Below are 22,514 nucleotides of genomic sequence, written 5' to 3'. Positions count from 1 at the left end.
TGTTCCCACAAAGGACATGATCTTGTTCTTTTTTATGGCTGAATAGTATTCCATGGTGTATATGTACCATATTTTCTTTTTCCAATCTGTCATTGATGAGAATGTAGATTGATTCCATGTCTTTGCTATTGTTAATAGTGCTGCAGTGAACATTCACATGTATCTCTTTATGGTAGAATGATTTACATTTCTCTGTGTATATATCCAGTAATGGGATTGCTGGGTCTAATGGTGGTTCTGCTTTTATCTCTTTGAGGATTGCCATGCTGCTTTCCACAATGGTTGAACTAACTTACATTCCTACCAACAGTGTATAAATATTGCCTTTTCTCTGCAACCTTGCCAGTATCTGTTATTTTTTAACTTTTTCATAGTAGCCATTCTGACTGTTGTGAGATGGTATCTCATTGTGGTTTTGATGTGCATTTCTCTAATGATCAGTGATACCGAGCTTTTTTTCATATGCTTGTTGGCCACATGCATGCCTTCTTTTGAAAAGTGTCAGTTTACGTCCTTTGCCCACTTTTTAACAGGGTTGTTTGTTTTTCTCTTGTAAATTTGTTTAAATCTCTTATAGATGCTGGATATTAGACTTTGGTCAGATGCATAATTTGCAAATATTTTCTCCCATTCTGTAGATTGTCTATTTACTCTGTTGATAGTTTCTTTTGCCGTGCAGAAGCTCATTAGTTCAATTAGATCCCATATGTCAAATTTTGCTTTTGTTGTGATTGATTTTGGTGTTTCATCCTGAAATCTTTGCCCGTTTCTACGTCTAGGACGTTATTGCCTAGGTTGTCTTCCAGGGTTTGTATAGTTTTGTGTTTTACATTTAAGTCTTCAATCCATCTTGAGTTGATTTTTGTATATGGTGTACAAAAAAGGGTTGAGCTTCAGGCTTCTGTATATGGCTAGCCAGTTATCCCAGCATCATTTACTGAATAAGGAGTCTTTTCTACATTGCTTGTTTTTTCAGCTTTGTTGAAGATCAGGTGGTTGTAGGTGTGTGGCCTTATTTCAGGGCTCTCTGTTCTGTTCTATTGGTTCTGTTCCATGTGCCTGTTCTTTGTACCAGCATCATGCTGCTTTGGTTACTGTAGCCCTGTAGTATAGTTTGAAGTCAGGCAACATGATACCTCCATCTTTCTTCTTTTTGCTTAGGATTGCCTTTGCTATTTGGGCTCTTTTTTGGTTCCATATAAATTTTAAAATAGTCTTTTATCTTTGTGTGAAGGATGTCATTGTTAGTTTGATAGGAATAACATTGAAACTGTAAATTGCTTTGGAGAGTATGGCCATTTTAATGATATTGATTCTTCCTATCCGTGATCATGGGATGTTTCTTCATTTATTTGTGTTCTCTCTGATTTCTCTGAGCAGTGTTGTGTCATTCTCATTGTAGAGCTCTTTCACCTTCCTCATTAGCTGTATTCCTAGGTAATTGATTCTTTTTGTGGCAATTGTGAATGGCTTTCTGGTTGGCTCTTGGCTTGACTGTTGTAAATGTATAGGAATGCTAGTGATTTTTGTACATTGATTTTGTATGCTGAGACTTCGCTGGAGTTATCAGCTGAAGGAGCTTTTGGGCCTAGACTATGGAGTTTTCTAGATACAGAATCATGTCATCTGCAAACAAAGATAGTTTGACTTCTCCTCTTCCTATTTGGATAATTTTATTTTTTTCTCTTGCCTGATTGCTCTGGATAGGGCTTCCAAAACTACATTGAATAGAGTGGTGAGAGAAGGCATCCTTGTCTTGTGCCAGTTTTCAAGTGGAATGCTTCCAGCTTTTATCCATTCAGTATAATATTGGCTGTGGGTTTGTCATAGATGGCTCTTATTATTTTGAGGTATGTTCCTTCAATACCTAGTTTATTGAGAGTTTTTAACATAAAGAGGTGTTGAATTTTATTGAAAGTCTTTTCTGCATCTATTGAGATAATCAGGTGTTTTTTGTCTTTAGTTCTGTTTATGTGATGAATCACATTTGTTGATTTCCATGTGTTGAATCAACTTTGCATCCCATGAATGTAGCCTACTTGATCATGGTGGATTAGCTTTTTTGATGTGTTGCTGGATTCAGTTTGCAAGTATTTTGCTGAGGATTTTCACATTGATGTTCATCAGGGATATTGGCCTGAAGTTTTACTTTTTGTGTGTGTCTGCCAGGTTTTAGTATCAAGATGATGCTGGTCCATAGAAGGAATTGAAAAGGAGTCTCTGTTTGTCAATTTTTTGGAATATTTTCTGTACAAATGGAACCATTTCTTCTTTGTACATCTGGTAGAATTTGGCTATGAATACATCAGGTCCTGGGCTATTTTTGGCTGGTAGGCTATTTATTACTGATTCAATTTCAGAGCTCATTATTGTTCTGTTCATGAAATCAGTTCCTTCCTGGTTCAATCTTGAGTGGTTGTATGTGTTTAGGGACTTGTCCATCTTTTCTAGGTTTTCTAGTTTGTGTGCATAGAAGTGTCTGTAGTAGTTTCTGAAGATTATTTTTATTTCTGTGCAGTCAGTGGTAACATTCCCTTTGTAATTTCTAATTGTGTTTATTTGGATCTTCTCTCTGTTCTTATTATTCTAGCTAGCACTATCTATCTTATTAATTTCTTCAAAAAACAAACTCCTATATTCATTGATCTTTTAAATTGCTTTTTATGTCTCAATTTCCTTCGGTACAGCTCTGATTTTGGTTATTTCTTATCTTCTGCTAGCTTTGGGGTTGACTTGTTCTTGCCTCACTAATTCTTTCAGTTATGATGTTAGGTTGTTAATTTGAGATCTTTCTAACTTTTTGATGTTGACATTTAATGCTATGAATTTCCCTATCAACAGCACTGTAGCTGTGTCCCAGAGATTCTGGTATGTTGTATCTTTGTTCTCATTAGTTTCAAAGAACTTCTTGATTTCTTATTTAATTTCATTATTTGCCCAAAAGTCATTTAGGAACATGTTGTTTAATTTCCAGGTAATTTCCTGGTTTTGAGAAGTTTTCTTAATCTTGACTTATATTTTTTTTGCACTGTGGTCCAAGAATGTGTTTGGTATGATTTTGCTTCCTTTGCGTTTGCTGAGGATTGTTTTATGCCCAATTATGTAGTCAATGTTAGAGTATGTGCCATGTGGCAATGAGAAGAATGTATATTCTGTCTTTCTGGAATGGAGAATTCTGTGGAGGTCTATCAGATCCATTTGGTTCATTGCTGAGTTCAGATCCTGAATATCTTTATTAGGTTTCTGCCTTGATGACCTGATTAATACTGTCAGTGGAGTGTTGAAGTCTCCCACTATTATTATGTGAGATTCTGTGTCTCTTTGTAGGTCTCTAATAACTTGCTGTATGAATCTGAGTGCTCCTATTTTGGGTGCATATATATTTAGGATAGTTAAGCCTTCTTGTTGAATTGAACCCTTTACCATTATGTAATGCTCTTCTTTCTTTTCAAAATCTTTGTTGGTTTGAAGCGTGTTTGTCTGAAACTAGGATTACAATCTTGCTTTTTTTCTGCTTTCCCTTTGCTTGGTAGATTTCTCTCCATCTCTTTGCTGTGAGTATCATTTCATGCAAGATGGGTCTCTTAAAGACAGCATACCACTGGGTCTTTTCTTTTCATCCAGGTTGCCACTCTGTTACTTTTAAGTGGAGTATGGGTCCTGTTTACATTAAAGGTTAGTATTGATATGTGTGAATTTGATCCTGGCATTGTGTTGTTAGCCGAATACTCAGATTTGTAAACTATAAAGAGTAAGAATTTAAGAAAAAAAGAAAAAATAGATGAAGAAAAAGCAATAATCATTTTAAAATAGAAACTATCTAGATGAAAAGGAAGATTATTTTTCAGATCAAAAGACAAATCTAGACTTGTTTAATAAAAATGCACACCACTCACACTCTTAGTTTGATATATTGGCAAACAATTTTAATTCCAGGAATAAACTGAAAAAAAAAAAAAACACTTTTACAAGAGAAATAAACTGGCTTTGGATTATTCATCCATAAAACTAGAAGTCAAGAGAGCAAATGATATTTATTGCCATCTTGAAAAGGACTGTGATCCTAAAATGCACTCTTCTACTAGTATAGCATTCACGTGGGAAAGCAGAGACATTTTCAGATATCAAAAACTTAGAAAATATACTCCTGATGAAATATAAAATATTAAGTTGTACAGCTGTATATATGATATCATTTAATTTAAATATATATGCTAAATATTGGGTTTATATGCATATATAAATACCTAGACAAAGGCTGATAAGAAAACTCACTAAAGTGTTAACAACAGTATTTCTGAAGAAATGAGCAGGAGTCAACTGAGAACATTTTAAATTTTATTTAATAAATATATAAAAATTGTTTTGTCACTGCCAGGCAACTATGCTCATAAACATTCTCATTTGAGGAAGTTCAATAATCCATACTTGACTCCTGTTAAGTATGTTCCCTGTTCTGGCACCTCACAAGGAGATTTTGCTCTTATAAACCTGACATTTTCAAATTCTTTTTTGTTTCCAGAATAAGCCCAAAGGGAACACATATTTCTATTGCTTTCTAAAATGACTGTCAGATTTTTGTCTGTTTCATTCTTAGTGATGCATATACAACATTTTTTGTTTTTTTGTTTCTAGGGCAAAAATGTCAAACATCTTTTGGACCATTTTGACTGTGATATTCTTCATCCTAAAATAGTAACAATCAAAAACCTCTAATTACACAAAGATAAAGCAAATTGATTATTATAATCTCTACAATTATAAAATCAGCATAGATAATGCAAACACAATCACATATTAAATCCAAAAGTTTTGCCAAGATTAATGATAATCAACATAAACATCATCTCATTGCACTGGCCTAGCAATGTACCACTTCTAATTTCAGTATATCTTTTTGCCAAGGGCTGCTTCAGGTGCCATCTCCAAAGACAGAGAGAAAGGAGAAATTCACTTATTACAAATGGCCTGTTAAGTTCTGAGACAGATTCTAAGTCTCCTGAGTATCGAAATACAATATATTAAAAAACCATCTAATTACCAACAGGTTTGAGTACCCACCAAGTCTGAAGCCTAGTTGAGCTTTCCAGTCAGCATTATTTGATCTCAAGTGAGAGAAGACATAAGAGTTTGGGGGGCACAAGAAATAAAGCTCATCTTATTTCCTGTGTGTTCAATGACACGTACTGTGGGATGGCACAGAAATGAATAAGTACACAAATCTGCCTTCAAAGAATGTGGCATTTTCAGAAGCATAAGAACACTAATTTCTATACTAAGTATAAAAAAAGGAATATAATCAATATTTTTAGGAAAGAACATCATAAAGACTTAGGATGTGTAAGGATGGTGAACTCATATCAAGGTGGAGAAATCAAAGGGAAATTGTGAGTGTGGATGTGGATGTGTATGCATATATACATTTACACATGTGTAGGATGATAGGGAAAGTGGCATTTGAGCCAATTTGAAAATAACAGGTTGAATTTCAAAAATTTAGAAATGAAGAAAAGGGGATCTGTAGACTGATGGAACAGCGTCAATAAAACCCTAATGCCAAGGAAGTTTGGGAGTGAAATGAGAGCACAAAATACCAAATACAATCTAAGATCATTTTGACACATAATTGGTCGATCTACAAAGTCTGTCGAGGCAGGTAATCATAGAAATGGTGTATATATCTGAAAATGTTTTATTTTAACCTGAAATGTACAGGTGTAGATTCACCAACATTTTGCCATATGGCCAACTATTCTCCTTTGAAAACGAGTCCACTAATTGGAATCCCCATGTTATCACCTTTGTACAAACCTTTATCCAGAACATCCAGTCTCAGTTTCTTTAAAGTAAAAAAGGAACTAAAATACCCTCGTGAAGCAATCTTAGTACAGAATTTTGGATTTTTGCTATTTCTTTTCTGTCTTTCATATTATCCTGCCCAATTTTGGAAGCAACTTTTAAATCACAAATACAGCTGGGAAGAAAATCAACCAAACTTTGAATAACACACAATTCAACCAAAGGGAAGAGAAGTGCCTGAGCATACCAAATGTGAATTAACAAGGGAATGGGGAGCTTGACTTTGGCTCATGGGGCAGATAAGCAGAGGTCTTTAAAGTCTCCACTGCAGCCCAGAGGCATGAAATACATGTAAGGAAGCAGGGAAAGATAAGGCTGCAAAGGAGAGCTCAGAGTATGGTGAGAAGAGGCTCTAGAGTTCAACTAAAGTTTTGTGCTTAATTTAATCCTCAGTTGCGACTGAGGATACAAACCACAAGCAAAAGAATATATAGAGAGGGGAAAAGTAGAGATAAGAGGATAGAACTTGAAGAAGGCTCCATTCAGGTACAGAAAGAGGAATTCAAAAATAAATAATCAAGAACACAGGAATAGACTATTTCATAAAGGAAAGAGGCTAATAAAACTGTAAAATTCTACAAAAAGCCTGATGCGGACAAGATTTAACAAAAAGCCATAGCATTGTTCTTTAGAAAGTTGCTGATTACGAGATTGTTTTATAATTGAGTGATGGGGCAAAAACTAGATCACAGAGGATAAGCCAATGAGAAACTGAGTCAAAAGAAAGTGGAGATAGTGAATGAGTAGAACACTTTTCCAAGAAGATTGGTTGTTAAGAGAAGGAAAAAGACACAGCAACAGATTAAAGGGAAAATTAGTCAAGAGAAGATGCATGTATACATATGTATACATACACATAAACGTTTGGGTATGTATATACGTGTATATCTGCAGAAATACACATATATTTAAGGCATGTAAAATTATGACAATTTTTTCTAAGTGTAGAAGTAAAGACAGCAAGTTGTCTTGGAGTATGATTTTGCTACTGAGAGAAGAATTCCTAAAGACCACAGCTCCTTCCAATTTGGCCATGCCATATAGAAGGGGGATTGAAGACAAAAGACTGAGAACGTGAATGAAAACTAGAACTGCCATCTTGGGAGCTCATATTCTCAGGACTAAACAAATACCAGATGACTGAGATTGACTTTTTTCCATGAAATACAAAGATATGGAAGGCTCTGGACTATTAAAATTATAAATGCCTTGAATGCTGCAGGGCAGGATCTGAGTAATGGCACTTCCTGACAGCAACAGAAGCAACAGAAGGGCAACTTGGGCCCACTTGTGGCTGTTTCTTTTCTTTTCTTTTTTATTATATCATACTTTAAGTTCTACAGTACGTGTGCACAATGTGCAGGTTTGTTACATATGTATACATGTGCCATGTTGGTGTGCTGCACCCATTAACTTGTATTTACATTAGGTATACATATGTATACTCATTTACATTAGGTATATCTCCTAATGCTATCCCTCCCCCCTCCCCCCACCACATGACAGGCCCTGGTGTGTGATGTTCCCCACCCTGTGTCCAAGTGTTCTCATTGCTCAATTCCCACCTATGAGTGAGAACATGCAGTGTTTGGTTTTCTGTCCTTGTGATAATTTGCTGAGAATGATGGTTTCCAGCTTCCTCCATGTCCCTACAAAGGACATGAACTCATCATTTTTTATGGCTGCATAGTATTCCATGGTGTATATGTGCCACATTTTCTTAATCCAGTCTATTGCTGTTGGACATTTGGCTTGGTTCCAAGTCTTTGCTATTGTGAATAGTGCCTCAATAAACATACGTGTGCATGTGTCTTTATAGCAGCATGATTTATAATCCTTTGGGTATATATCCAGTAATGGGATGGCTGGGTCATATGATATTTCTAGTTCTAGATCCTTGAGGAATCACCACACTGACTTCCAAAATAGTTGAACTAGTTTACAGCCCCACAAACAGTGGAAAAGTGTTTCTATTTCTCCACATCCTCTCCAGCACTTGTTGTTTCCTGACTTGTTAATGATCGCCATTCTAACTGGTGTGAGATGGTATCTCATTGTGGTTTTGATTTGCATTTCTCTGATGGCCAGTGATGATAAGCATTTTTCATGTGTCTTTTGGCTCCATAAATGTCTTCTTTTAAGAAGTGTCTATTCATATCCTTCACCCACTTTTTGATGGGGTTGTTTGAGTTTTTCTTCTAAATTTAAGTTCTTTGTAGATTCTAGATATTAGCCCTTTGTCAGATGAGTAGATTGCAAAAATTTTCTCCCATTCTGTAGGTTGCCTGTTCACTCTGATGGTAGTTTCTTTTGCTGTGAAGAAGCTCTTTAGTTTAATTAGATTCCATTTGTCAATTTTGGCTTTTGTTGCCATTGCTTTTTGTGTTTTAGACATGAAGTCCTTGCCCATGCCTATGTCCTGAGTGGTATTGCCTAGGTTTTCTTGTAGGATTTTAATGGTTTTAGCTCTAACATTTAAGTCTTTAATCCATCTTGAATTAATTTTTGTATAAGGTGTAAGGAAGGGATCCAGTTTCAGCTTTCTACATGTGGCTAGCCAGTTTTCCCAACACCATTTATTAAATAGGGAATCCTTTCCCCATTTCTTGTTTTCATCAGGTTTGTCAGAGATCAGATGGTTGTAGATGTGTAGTATTATTTCAGAGGGTCCTGTTCTCTTCCTTTGGTCTACATCTCTGTTTTGGTACCAGTACCATACTGTTTTGGTTACTGTAGCCTTGTAGTATAGCTTGAAGTCAGGTAGCGTGATGCCTCCAGCTTTGTTCTTTTGGCTTAGGATTGACTTGGCAATGCAGGCTCTTTTTGGTTCCATATGAACTTTAAAGTAGTTTTTCCCAATTCTGTGAAGAAAGCCATTGGTAGCTTGATGGGGATGGCATTGAATCTATAAATTACCTTGGGCAGTATGGCCATTTTCACTATATTTATTCTTCCTACCTATGAGCATGGAATGTTCTTCCATTTATTTGTGTCTTCTTTTATTTTGTTGGACAGTGGTTTGTAATTCTCCTTGGAGAGGTCCTTCACATCTCTTGTAAATTGGATTCTTAGGTATTTTATTCTCTTTGAAGCAATTGTGAATGGGAGTTCACTCATGATTTGGCTCTCAGTTTGTCTGTTATTGGTGTATAGGATTGCTTGTGATTTTTGCGCATTGATTTTGTATCCTGAGACTTTGCTGAAGTTGCTTATCAGCTTAAGGAGATTTTGGGCTGAGATGATGGGGCTTTCTAAATATACAATCATGTCATCTGCAAACAAGGACAATTTGACTTCCTCTTTTCTTAACTGAAGGCTCTTTATTTCTTTCTCCTGCCTGATTGCCCTGGCCAGAACTTCCAACACTATATTGAATAGGAGTGGTGAGAGAGGGCACCCCTGCCTTGTGCCAGTTTTCAAAGGGAATGCTTCCAGTTTTTGCCCATTCAGTATGATACTGGTTGTGGGTTTGTCATAAATAGCTCTTATTATTTTGAGATACATCCCATCAATACCTAATTTAGTGAGAGTTTTTAGCATGAAGGTTGTTGAATTTTGTCAAAAGTCTTTTCTGCATCTATTGAGATAATCACGTGGTTTTTGTCATTGGTTCTCTTTATATGCTGGATTATGTTTATTGATTTGCGTATGTTGAACCAGCCTTGCATCCCAAGGATGAAGCCCACTTGATCATGGTGGATAAGCTTTTGGATGTGCTGCTGGATTCGGTTTGCCAGTATTTTATTGAGGCTTTTTGCATCGGTGTTCATCAGGGATATTGGTCTAAAATTCCCTTTTTTTGTTGTGTCTCTGCCAGGCTTTGGTATCAGGATGATGCTGGCCTCATAAAATGAGTTAGGGAGGATTCCCTCTTTTTATGTTGATTGGAATAGTTTCAGAAGGAATGGTACCAGCTCCTCTTTCCATCTCTGTTAGAATTTGGCTGTGAATCCATCTGGTCCTGGACTTTTTTGGTTGGTAGGCTCTTAATTATTGCCTCAATTTCAGAGCTTGTTATTGGTCTATTTAGAGATTCAACTTCTTCTTGGTTTACTCTTAGCTGGGTGTATGTGTCCAGGAGTTTATCCATTTCCCCTAGATTTTCTAGTTTATTTGCATAAAGGTGTTTATAACATTCTCTGATGGTAGTTTGTGTCTCTGTGGGATTGGTGGTGATATCCCCTTTATCATTTTTTATTGCATCTATTTGATTCTTCTCTCTTTTCTTCTTTATTAGTCTTGCTAGCAGTCTATCAATTTTGTTGATCTTTTCAAAAGACCAACTCCTGGATTCATTGATTTTTTGAAGGGTTTTTTGTGTCTCTATTTCCTTCAGTTCTGCTCTGATCTTAGTTATTTCTTGCCTTCTGCTAGCTTTTGAATGTGTTTGCTCTTGCTTCTCTAGTTTTTTTAATTGTGATGTTAGGGTGTCAATTTTAGATCTTTCCTGCTTTCTCTTGTGGGCATTTAGTGCTATAAATTTCCCTCTACATACTGTTTTAAATGTGTCCCAGAGATTCTGGTATGTTTTGTCTTTGTTCTCATTGGTTTCAAAGAACATCTTTATTTCTGCCTTCATTTCGTTATGTACCCAGTAGTCATTCAGGAGCAGGTTGTTCAGTTTCCATGTTGATGAGTGGTTTTGAGTGAGTTTCTTAATCCTGAGTTCTAGTTTGAGTGTACCGTGGTCTGAAAGACAATTTGTGATAATTCCTGTTCTTTTACATTTGCTGAGGAGTTCTTTACTTCCAACTATGTGGTCAATTTTGGAATATGTGTGATGTGGTGCTGAGAATGTATATTCTGTTGACTTAGGGTGGAGAGTTCTGTAGATGTCTAGTAGGTCCACTTGGTGCAGAGCTGAGTTCAATTCCTGGATATCCTTGTTAACTTTCTGTCTTGTGGATCTGTCTAAAGTTGACAGTGTGGTGTTAAAGTCTCCTGTTATTATTGTGTGGGAGTCTAAGTCTCCTTGTAGGTCTCTAAGGACTTGCTTTATGAATCTGGGTGCTCCTGTATTGGGTGCATATATATTTAGGATAGTTAGCTCTTCTTGTTGAATTGATCCCTTTATCATTATGTAATGGCCTTGTTTGTCTCTTCTGACCTTTGTTGGTTTAAAATCTGTTTTATCAGAGACTGGGATTGTAACCCCTGCTTTTTTTTGCTTTCCATCTGCTTGGTAGATCTTCTTCTGTCCTTTTATTTTGAGGCTATGTGTGTCTCTGCATGTGAGATGAGTCTCCTGAATACAGCACACTGGTGATTCTTGACTCTTTATCCAATTTGCCAGTCTGTGTCTTTTAATTGGAGCATTCAGCCCATTTACATTTAAGGTTAATATTGTTATGTGTGAATTTGATCCTGTCATTATGATGTTAGCTGGTTATTTTGCTCGTTAGTTGATGCAGTTTCTTCCTAGCATTGATGGTCCTTACAATTTGGCATGTTTTTGCAGTGGTTGGTAACGGTCATTCCTTTCCATGTTTAGTGCTTCCTTCAAGAGCTCTTGTAGGGCAGGCCTGGTGGTGAAAAAATCTCTCAGCATTTGCTTGTCTGTAAAGGATTTTATTTCTCCTTCACTTATGAATCTTAGTTTGGCTGAATATGAAATTCTGGGTTGAAAATTCTTTTCTTTAAGAATGTTGAATATCGACCCCCACTCTCTTCTGGCTTGTAGAGTTTCTGCTGAGAATCCACTGTTAGTCTGATGGGCTCCCCTTTGTGGGTAACCCGACCTTTCTGGCCGCCCTTAACATTTTTTCCTTCATTTCAACTTTGGTGAATCTGACAATTATGTGTCTTGGAGTTGCTCTTCTCAAGGAATATCTTTGCGGTATTCTCTGTATTTCCTGAATCTGAATGTTGGCCTGCCTTGCTAGATTGCAGAAGTTCTCCTGAATAATATCCTGAAGAGTGTTTTCCAAGTTGGTTCCATTCTCCCTGTCACTTTCAGGTACACCAATCACATGTAGATTTGGTCTTTTCACATAGTCCCATATTACTTGGAGGCTTTGTTCATTTCTTTTTACTCTTTTTTCTCTAAACTTCTCTTCTCGCTTCATTTCATTCATTTGATCTTCAATCACTGATACCCTTTCTTCCAATTGATCAAATCGGCTACTGAAGCTTGTGCATGCATCAAGTAGTTCTTGTGCCATGGTTTTCAGCTCCATCAGGTCATTTATGGTCTTCTCCGTGCTGTTTATTCTAGTTCGCCATTCATCCAATCTTTTTTCAAGGTTTTTAGCTTCTTTAAGATGGTTCGAACATCCTACTTTAACTCAGAGAAGTTTGTTGTTACTGATCTTCTGAAGCCTCCTTCTCTCAACTCGTCAAAGTCATTCTCCATCCAGCTTTGTTCCCCTGCTGGCAAGGAGCTGTGTTCCTTTGAAGGGGAAGAGGTCCTCTGATTCTTAGAATTTTCAGCTTTTCTGCTCTGATTTCTCCCCATCTTTGTGATTTTATCTACTTTTGGTCTTTGATGATGGTGACGTACAGATGGGGTTTTGGTGTGGATGTCCTTTCTGTTTGTTAGTTTCCCTTGTACCAGACAGGACCCTCAGCTGCAGGTCTTTTGGAGTTTGCTGGAGGTCCACTCCAGACCCTGTTTGCCTGGGTATCACCAGCAGAGGCTGCAGAACCACAAATATTGCAGAACGGCAAATGTTGCTGTCTGATTGTTCCTCTGGAATCTTCATCTCAGCAGGGCACCTGGCCATATAAGGTGTCCTTCTACCCCTACTGGGGGGTGCCACCAGTTAGGCTACTTGGAAGTCTGGGACCCACTTGAGGAGGCAGTCTGTCCATTCTTAGATCTCAGACTCCATACTAGGAGAACCACTACTCTCTTCAAAGCTGTCAGACGGGGATGTTTAAGTCTGCAGAAGTTTCTCTGCCTTTTGTTCAGCTATGTCCTGCCCCCAGAGGTGGAGTCTACAGAGGCAGGCAAGCCTACTTGAACTGCGGAGGGCTCCACCCAGTTCGAGCTTCCCTGCCACTTTGTTTACCTACTCAAGCCTCAGCAATGGCAGGTGCCCCTCCCCCAGCCTCACTGCCACTTTGAAGTTCAGTTTCAGACTGCTGTGCTAGCAGTGAGCAAGGCTCTGTGGGCATGGGACCCTCCGAGCCAGGCACAGGATATAATCTCCTGGTGTGCCATTTGCTAAGACTATTGGAAAAGTGCAGTATTAGGGTGAGAGTGACCCAATTTTCCAGGTGCCGTCTTTCACGGCTTCCCTTGGCTAGGAAAGGGAATTCCCTGACCCCTTGCACTTCCCGGGTGAGACGATGCCTCTCCCTGCTTTAGCTCACACTCTGTGTGCTACACCCACTGTCCAACAAGCCCCAGTGAAATGAACACAGTACCTCAGTTGGAAATGCAGAAATCACCCATCTTCTGCATCGCTCACACTGGGAGCTGTAGACTGGAGCTGTTCCTATTCGGCTATCTTGGAACCTCCCTGACTTGTAGCTTTTTCAATTCTCCATTTCTCTTTTCAGAAGTGTGGAAACACCACCAAGTAAGATCCCAGCGTTTTCAAAAGATCTAGGACAGAAAATGGAAACATGATCAATAAAGGTTAGTTTCCAATGCTGAATCTAGCAATCAGGGGCTTAGGAAATTAATTTATGTATTAAAGAGATATGATCTTCTGTTCATGCTGATAATGCAGGTTTTACTGGTTAAGCTCAGAATAGGTAAAAATAAAAAAAATTTGCTGGCGTGAAGAAAGAAGTCTGTGGGAAAGTAAAGATGTAAGAAGTGGGAAAGACATGTATTCATTTCAGTTAGAAATAGCAGCAAAGAGAAAAAGGAGATAGAAATCACTGGAGGCAAGGGAACTGAGGGAACTCCTTCTAGATGGTTTCCACTTCAGCAGACTAGGAGTCATGGTTACATGCAGAAAATGATGTTGAAAAGGGTGGAAATTTCATACATTCATGTTGGAAAATCTAAGAGGAGGTTATTAGGAAGTAGCTTTCTTCTTAAGACACTTTTAATATTTTTGACGTTTTTTATCATTTTGCTTATACTGCATTCCCAATTACAGTTCACCAACACCAGACCTAATAGAGAAATTATAAACTTCCAGGGTAGTGTTTCTCAAAATATGGTTGCTAGCTATTAATGCAAGAATCTTTTAGGGAACTTGTTTATACAAAGACTTCTGAAACCCACCCAGGCCTATTCAACAGAATCTCTGGGGCCCAACGCCTGAGAACCTGCACCTTTACGAGTTGCTCAGGTGATTCTGAGGCAGCAAGCCAGTGTTTGACGGAAGGCTGCTGTTTTAGAACCACTAGCTTAGCTCATGTCTCGTCCAGGTAGTCTCATGCATGACTATTCACCCACATCCTGTTTTTAATCAGTGGTTCTGTCTGTAGTTTTGAAACTCAGAATAAAATGTCACACACTGTGGTGAGGAAATAACAACTGTGTCTTCAAATACAGCTGGCTGGGATCAGATCCCTACTCATTATCATTTTCTATGTTTTTCCTATTTTTAGTTTATAAATACTTTTAAAATGTACTTATACATCATTTATTGATGACCAAAAATGGTAGAGTTTTTAGAGTTAAGCAGTTTTTATAATAATAAATTGCATTGTCTAGCAAACTTGTTTTTTTTAATTATACTTTAAGTTTTAGGGTACATGTGCACAACATGCAGGTTTGCTACATATGTATACATGTGCCATGTTGGTTTGCTGCACCCATTAACTCGTCATTTAACATTAGGTATATCTCCGAATGTTATCCCTCCCCCCTCCCTCCACCCCACAACAGGCCCCAGCGTGTGATGTTCCCCTTCCTGTGTCCATGTGTTCTCATTGTTCAATTTCCACCTATGAGTGAGAACATGCAGTGTTTGGTTTTCTGTCCTTGCGATAGTTTGCTGAGAATGATGGTTTCCACCTTCATCCATGTCCCTACAAAGGACGTGAACTCATCATTTTTTAAGGCTGCATAGTATTCCATGGCGGATATGTGCCACATTTTCTTAATCCAGTCTATCATTGCTGGGCATTTGGGTTGGTTCCAAGTCTTTGTTATTGTGAATAGTGCCACAATAAACATACGTGTGCATGTGTCTTTATAGCAGCATGATTTATAATCCTTTGGGTGTATACCCAGTAATGGGACAGCTGGGTCAAATGGTATTTCTAGTTCTAGATCCCTGAGGAATTGCCACACTGACTTCCACAGTGGTTGAACTAGTTTACAGTCCCACCAACAGTGTAAAAGTGTTTCTATTTCTCTACATCCTCTCCAGCACCTGTTGTTCACTGACTTTTTAATGATGGCCATTCTAACTGGTGTGAGATGGTATCTAATTGTGGTTTTGATTTGCGTTTCTCTGATGGCCAGTGATGATGAGCATTTTTTCATGTGTCTTTTGGCTGCATAAATGTCTTTGTTTGAGAAGTGTCTGTTCATATCCTTTGCCCACTTTTTGATGGGGTTGTTTGTTTTTTTCTTGTGAATGTGTTTGAGTTCTTTGTAGATTCTGGATATTAGCCCTTTGTCAGATGAGTAGATTGCAAAAATTTTCTCCCACACCTGTTCTCTCTGATAGTAGTTTCTTTTGCTGTGCAGAAGCTCTTTAGTTTAATTAGATCCCATTTGTCAATTTTGGCTTTTGTTGCCATTGCTTCTTGTGTTTTAGACATGAAGTCCTTGCCCATGCCTATGTCCTGAGTGGTATTGCCTAGGTTTTCTTCTAGGGTTTTTATGGTTTTAGCTCTAACATGTAAGTCTTTAATCCATCTTGAATTAATTTTTGTATAAGGTGTAAGGAAGGGATCCAGTTTCAGCTTTCTACATATGGCTAGCCAGTTTTCCCAACACCATTTATTAAATAGGGAATCCTTTCCCCATTTCTTGTTATCGTCAGGTTTTTCAAAGATCAGATAATTGTAGATATATGGCATTATTTCAGAGGGCTCTGTTCTGTTCCATTGGTCTATATCTCTGTTTTGGTACCAGTACCATGCTGTTTTGGTTACTGTAGACTTGTAGCATAGTTTGAAGTCAGGTAGCATGATGCCTCCAGCTTTGTTCTTTTGGCTTAGGATTGACTTGGCAATGTGGGCTCTTTTTTATTTCCATATGAACTTTAAAGTAGTTTTTCCCAATTCTGTGAAGAAAGTCATTGGTAGCTTGATGGGGATGGCATTGAATCTATAAACTACCTTGGGCAGTATGGCCATTTTCAAAACATTGATTCTTCCTACCCATGAGCATGGAATGTTCTTCCATTTGTTTGTATCCTCCTTTATTTCATTGAGCAGTGGTTTGTAGTTCTCCTTGAAGAGGTCCTTCACATCTCTTGTAAATTGAATTCCTAGGTATTTTATTCTCTTTGAAGCAATTGTGAATGGGAGTTCACTCATGATTTGGCTCTCAGTTTGTCTGTTATTGGTGTATAGGATTGCTTGTGAGTTTTGCACATTGATTTTGTATCCTGAGACTTTGCTGAAGTTGCTTATCAGCTTAAGGAGATTTCGGGCTGAGATGATGGGGCTTTCTAAATATACAATCATGTCATCTGCAAACAGGGACAATTTGACTTCCTCTTTTCCTAACTGAATGCTCTTTATTTCTTTCTCCTGCCTGATTGCCCTGGCCAGAACTTCCAACACTATATTGAATAGGAGTGGTGAGAGAGGGCACCCCTGCCTTGTGCCAGTTTTCAAAGGGAATGCTTCCAGTTTTTGCCCATTCAGTATGATATTGGCTGTGGGTTTCTCATAAATAGCTCTTATTATTTTGAGATACGTTCCATCAATACCTAATTTAGTGAGAGTTTTTGGCATGAAGGGCTGTTGAATTTTGTCAAAGGCCTTTTCTGCATCTATTGAGATAATCATGTGGTTTTTGTCATTGGTTCTGTTTATATGCTAATTATGTTTATTGATTTGCATATGTTGAACCAGCCTTGCATCCCAAGGATGAAGCCCACTTGATCATGGTGGATAAGCTTTTGGATGTGCTGCTGGATTTGGTTTGCCAGTATTTTATTGAGGATTTTTGCATTGATGTTCATCAGGGATATTGGTCTAAAATTCTCTTTTTTTCTTGTGTCTCTGCCAGGCTTTGGTATCAGGATGATGCTGGTCTCATAAAATGAGTTAGGGAGGATTCCCTCTTTTTCTGTTGATTGGAATAGTTTCAGAAGGAATGGTACCAGCTCCTCCTTGTACCTCTGGTAGAATTTGGCTGTGAATCCATCTGGTCCTGGACTTTTTTTGTTTGGTAGGCTATTAATTATTGCCTCAATTTCAGAGCCTGTTATTGGTCTATTCAGAGATTCAACTTCTTTCTGGTTTAGTCTTGGGAGGGTGTATGTGTCGAGGAATTTATCCATTTCTTCTAGATTTTCTAGTTCATTTAGCAAACTCATTTCTTTCTTGTTTTCTCTATTTACGTGAGGCAGTGATAAGGTTTGGAGCTATATTGACCCATTAACTTAATTCTCAACATTTGAAGCCAAAGTAAGTGCAGAATTTCACCCTCTCAACAGTGGAAATGATATTCCTCTTCTCATTTCTCCTCCATCCATTAGTGTTTGGGCTGGATAGAAAATAAATATGGCAAAAATGAAAGACCACTTTTTAAGTAGTATTTGGAAAGGAAAGTAGGTACCACCCAGTCCTCTCTGCTCTTCAATCTGAGCATGTACACTTTCTTTAGTAATGAATTTTTAATGGGACCAGAATGCTCTCAGATCACAATCACCAAATCATCACTATTGTGAAGAAAAGCCAAGCTCAGTTTAAATCCAAGTGATTTTTTAAACTGTTTTATACTTTCCTTTATCATATTACTGATTTTCTGTTGTAACATAAATGAAGTTATTTGAACTCCTCCCCAGAAGAGTTCATGTACGATAATGATCACATTTCTAACTTCAGACTGAGTTATGTCATACTTGTGTAGGCTCTTACATATCTTTGCCTTGGAATTTATCATACTATAATATAAGTATTTGTCTTCTGATACTAAGTATTAACAAGAAGAACTTGTATTTATCTTGAGTTTCTAACATGGTTCTCAAAGAATTAGGTTAGAAATTGTTCATTGACTTGTTGGATGATTGAACAAACAAATGAAAATTGAAACTTTATACTATTTTGCTTGACAAAATCTTGTTCTCAACTAGTAAATGCAGAAATATAAGGAGAAATAATTGTACATGGCACCAACAGTAAGTTAAGTTTACACCTATGAAAGGCTGGTAGACAATCTCACAAAAGATATTACATAGCGACATTCATTACCATGCAGAATTTAGAGTGCCTATGTCTCTCCTTAGTGTTACAGCTGTAGAGACTTAATTCTCTCAACATAATTATAGTTCTTTGTGATCTGCATTTGTTCTTTGGTTGCTTTTAAGATTTTCACCAAAGACTGACTTTGATACTTCATGGTTCCACTAAAATGTATGAATGTGAGTTTGTTTTTATTTTTTATTTTATTGTTTTTATTTTATCAAGATGTTGCCTTTTCTGACTCTAATAATTAATGAGATTTAAAAAAACTCAGTTAGACTAAATTCTCAATCACCATCTCTTCAAAGACAGCCTTTCTCCTGTTTTCTCTATTTTATCCTTCCAGAATGTTCATTGGATATATGTTGGAACTTTCCTTTCTCTCCTTCCTATTTTTCATCTATTTCTAATATTTCTACTCTCTTTATCTCTCTTTATATGAGAGGACTTCAAAAAGTTCATGGAAAATGCATATTATGGAAAGCTATGTGTAGGTCTTAAAAATTTTTGCACCAAAATAAACTGATACTAACTTGTTATAATATGCCGGAATGGGATCTAGTTTGAGGCATTAAGAAGTTTAGGACTTCAGTTTGAAAAAAGCCCTTAACAGAGCAGTAAGAATTTTGCTAAAATTGAGGCCAGCACGAATGTCAAATTTATAGTGAAACTTGGGTGGAAAAAAGGTGAAATTATTGATTGCTTACAAAAAGTTTATGGGGACAGTGCCTCAAGGAAATCATCAGTTTACAAACGGATAACTTGTTTTAAGAAGGGACTACATAATTTTGAAGAGGAAGCCTGCAGCAACAAATAATCCACATTAATTTGAGAGAAAAAAATATTAGCCCTGTTTGTGCCCTAATTGAGGAGGACCAATGATTAACAGCAGAAACAATAGCCAACACCATAGACATCTCAACTGGTTTAGCTTAAACAATTCTAACTGAAAACTTAAAGGTGAGCAAAGTTTCCATTCAATGGGTGCCAAAACCATTCCACCCAGATCAGCTGCAGACAAGAGCAGAGCTTTCAGTGGAAATTTTAAACAGTTGGGATCAAGATCCTGAAGGGTTTATTTGAAAAATTGTGATAGAAGATGAAATATGGCTTTACTGGTATGATCCTATAGAGAAAGCACAACCAAAGCAATGGCTACCAAAAGGTGGAAGTGGACAAGTCAAAGTAAAGTGGACGGGTCAGGAGCAAAGGTCATGAAAACAGTTTTGTGTGATGCTCAAAGCATTTTGCTTGTTGACTTTCTGGAGGGCCAAAAGAGCAGTTTATTTATCTGTTATTTATCTGTTTATTATGAGGGAGTTTTGAGAAAGTTAGCCAAAGCTTTAACAGAAAAATATCCAGAAAAGCTTCACCAGAGAGTCTTTCTCCACTACAACAATGCTCCAAGCTCCTGCTCGTTTATCTCATCAAAAAAGGACAATTTTGTGAGAGTTTTTATGGGAAATCTTTTGGCATCTACCTTAAATTCCTGATTTGGCTCCTTCTGATTGTTTTTTGTTTGTTTCTTAATCTTAAAAAGACCGTAAAGGGCACCCATTTTTCTTCAATTAATAATGTATAAAAGACTGTATTAACATGGTCAAATTCCCAAGATCCTCAGTTCTTTAGAATGGCTGGTATTATTGCTTACAAGAATGTCTCAAGCTTAATTGAGCTTATGTTGAAAAATTAAGGTTTATATTTTTTTAATTTTTATATTTTAGTTCCATTTTTCCACAAACTTTTTGAAGTCTCTTTATATATTTATTATGGTAATTTCACTAATTTTTCAGCTCACAAATTCTCTCTTTATCTATGTGTGATATGCTTTCCCACTGATGGTGAGGATTTGATTTCAATAACAATTTTTAATATACTTTTTTTAGAGCAGTTTTAGATTGAGAGTACAGTTGAGTAGAAGGTACAGAGATTTTACATATATCCCTTGGTCCAATATATGCATATCAATGTTCCCCATTATCAGCATTCCCCACCAAAGTGGTACATTCATTACAATTGCTAAACCTACACTGACATATCTTTATCACTGAAAGTATAGTTTATATTAGAGTTCATTCTTGGTGTTTTACATTCTGTAAGTTTGGACAAAAGTATGATAGCATGTATCCAAAATTAGATAGCATGTATCCAAAATTAGAAATTACTTTTCCCATTTTTCCATACCATACCCTTTGGAAAAAGGTCATCATATTCAGCCCACCCTTAAGGAATGAGGAGTTCTGCTCCTCTTCCTTGAGGGTGGAGTATCTATATAAGTAACGGGAAATTTTTCCATACAGGAGGTTTGTCTCTTCACTCCATTTATTATTTATTCAGTCCTTTATTTATATCACTATGGACACATGAATGTACACTTATTTTATATTTTGGGTTATAATTTAATACTGTTTTATCTGTTGCTCAAAGTGTTTCATCTTTGGCCATTAGGAGCCCTTCTGATTGACTTCTATTTCCCTTTGACATATCTCAATCTTTATAAGATTTTTAAAAATATTTTATTACTTTCTGACATTACAAGATGCTGCAGGCCCTTCTTGTTCATTCCCTGCCCCAGACCTAGAATAAGCCATGTCTCCAAGAAACTCTGGTTTATTTTATTGGGGAATGGTATTAGAAGCCAAGATCTTGGTACTGTGTGTGTTCATTGCTGCTAAAGTGTCATTATTTCCTTGACCTCTCAGCTGACAGAGCAAGGAAATGAGTGTGTATAAACTAATTCATGCATACACAGATATCTATAAATATTTATGTATGTAATCATCCATACTTTTATTAAACTAATATTGAGTGCATACGGATGTCTAAAACTTAATCCCATTACCACATGGGTCAATCTAGCATTCTCCCTTACTTATCTGTGAACTTTGAAACCAACAGTAAGAAATCTGACTCCCATTATCAGCCATGAAGAATTTATTTATTTTTTCTTCTATTTTTTTTCCTATTTTTTTCTCATAGTTTTTTTTTTTTTTTTAATACTTTAGGTTTTAGGGTACACGTGCACAATGTGCAGGTTTGTTACATACATATCCATGTGCCATGTTGATTTCCTGCACCCATTAACTCATCATTTAGCATTAGGTATATCTCCTAATGCTGTCCCTCCTCGCTCCCCCAACCCGACAACAGTCCCTGGAGTGTGATGTTCCCCTTCCTGTGTCCATGAGTTCTCATTGTTCAATTCCCACCTATGAGTGAGAACATGTGGTGTTTGGTTTTTTGTCCTTGCGATAGTTTACTGAGAATGATGTTTTCCAGTTTCATCCATGTCCCTACAAACAACATGAACTCATCATTTTTTATGGCTGCATAGTATTCCGTGGTGTATATGTGCCACATTTTCTTAATCCAGTCTATCGTTGTTGGACATTTGGGTTGGTTCCAACTCTTTGCTATTGTGAATAGTGCCGCAATAAACATACGTGTGCATGTGTCTTTATAGCAGCATGATTTATAGTCCTTTGGGTACATACCCAGTAATGGGATGGCTGGGTCAAATGGTATTTCTAGTGCTAGATCCTTGAGGAATCGCCACACTGACTTCCACAATGGTTGGACTAGTTTACATTCCCGCCAACAGTGTAAAAGTGTTCCTATTTCTCCACATCCTCTCCAGCACCTGTTGTTTCCTGATTTTTTAATGATGGCCATTCTAACTGGTGTGAGATGGTATCTCACTGTGGTTTTGATTTGCATTTCTCTGATGGCCAGTGATGATGAGCATTTCTTCGTGTGTTTTTTGGCTGTATAAATGTCTTCTTTTGAGAAGTGTCTGTTCATGTCCTTTGCCCACTTTTTGATGGGGTTGTATGTTTTTTTCTTGTAAATTTGTTTGAGTTTATTGTAGATTCTGGATATTAGCCCTTTGTCAGATGAGTAGGTTGCAAAAATTTTCTCCCATTCTGTAGGTTGCCTGTTCACTCTGATGGTAGTTTCTTTTGCTGTGCAGAAGCTCTTTAGTTTAATGAGATCCCATTTGTCAATTTTGGCTTTTGTTGCCATTGCTTTTGGTGTTTTAGACATGAAGTCCTTGCCCACGCCCATGTCCTGAATGGTATTGCCTAGGTTTTCTTGTAGGATTTTAATGGTTTTAGGTCTAACATTTAAGTCTTTAATCCATCTTGAATTAATTTTTGTATAAGGTGTAAGGAAGGGATCCAGTTTCAGCTTTCTGCATATGGCTAGCCAGTTTTCCCAGGACCATTTATTAAATAGGGAATCCTTTCCCCATTTCTTGTTTTTGTCAGGTTTGTCAAAGATCAGATAGTTGTAGATATGCGGCATCATTTCTAAGGGCTCTGTTCTTTTCCATTGATCTATGTCTCTGTTGTGGTACCAGTACCATGCTGTTTTGGTTA

Source organism: Hylobates moloch, unplaced genomic scaffold (genome assembly GCF_009828535.3).
Source record: "Hylobates moloch isolate HMO894 unplaced genomic scaffold, HMol_V3 SCAFFOLD_1, whole genome shotgun sequence".
Classification (NCBI taxonomy): Eukaryota; Metazoa; Chordata; class Mammalia; order Primates; family Hylobatidae; genus Hylobates; species Hylobates moloch.
The sequence above is the reverse complement of the archived record's forward strand: the minus strand, read 5'-3'. Positions refer to the sequence as shown.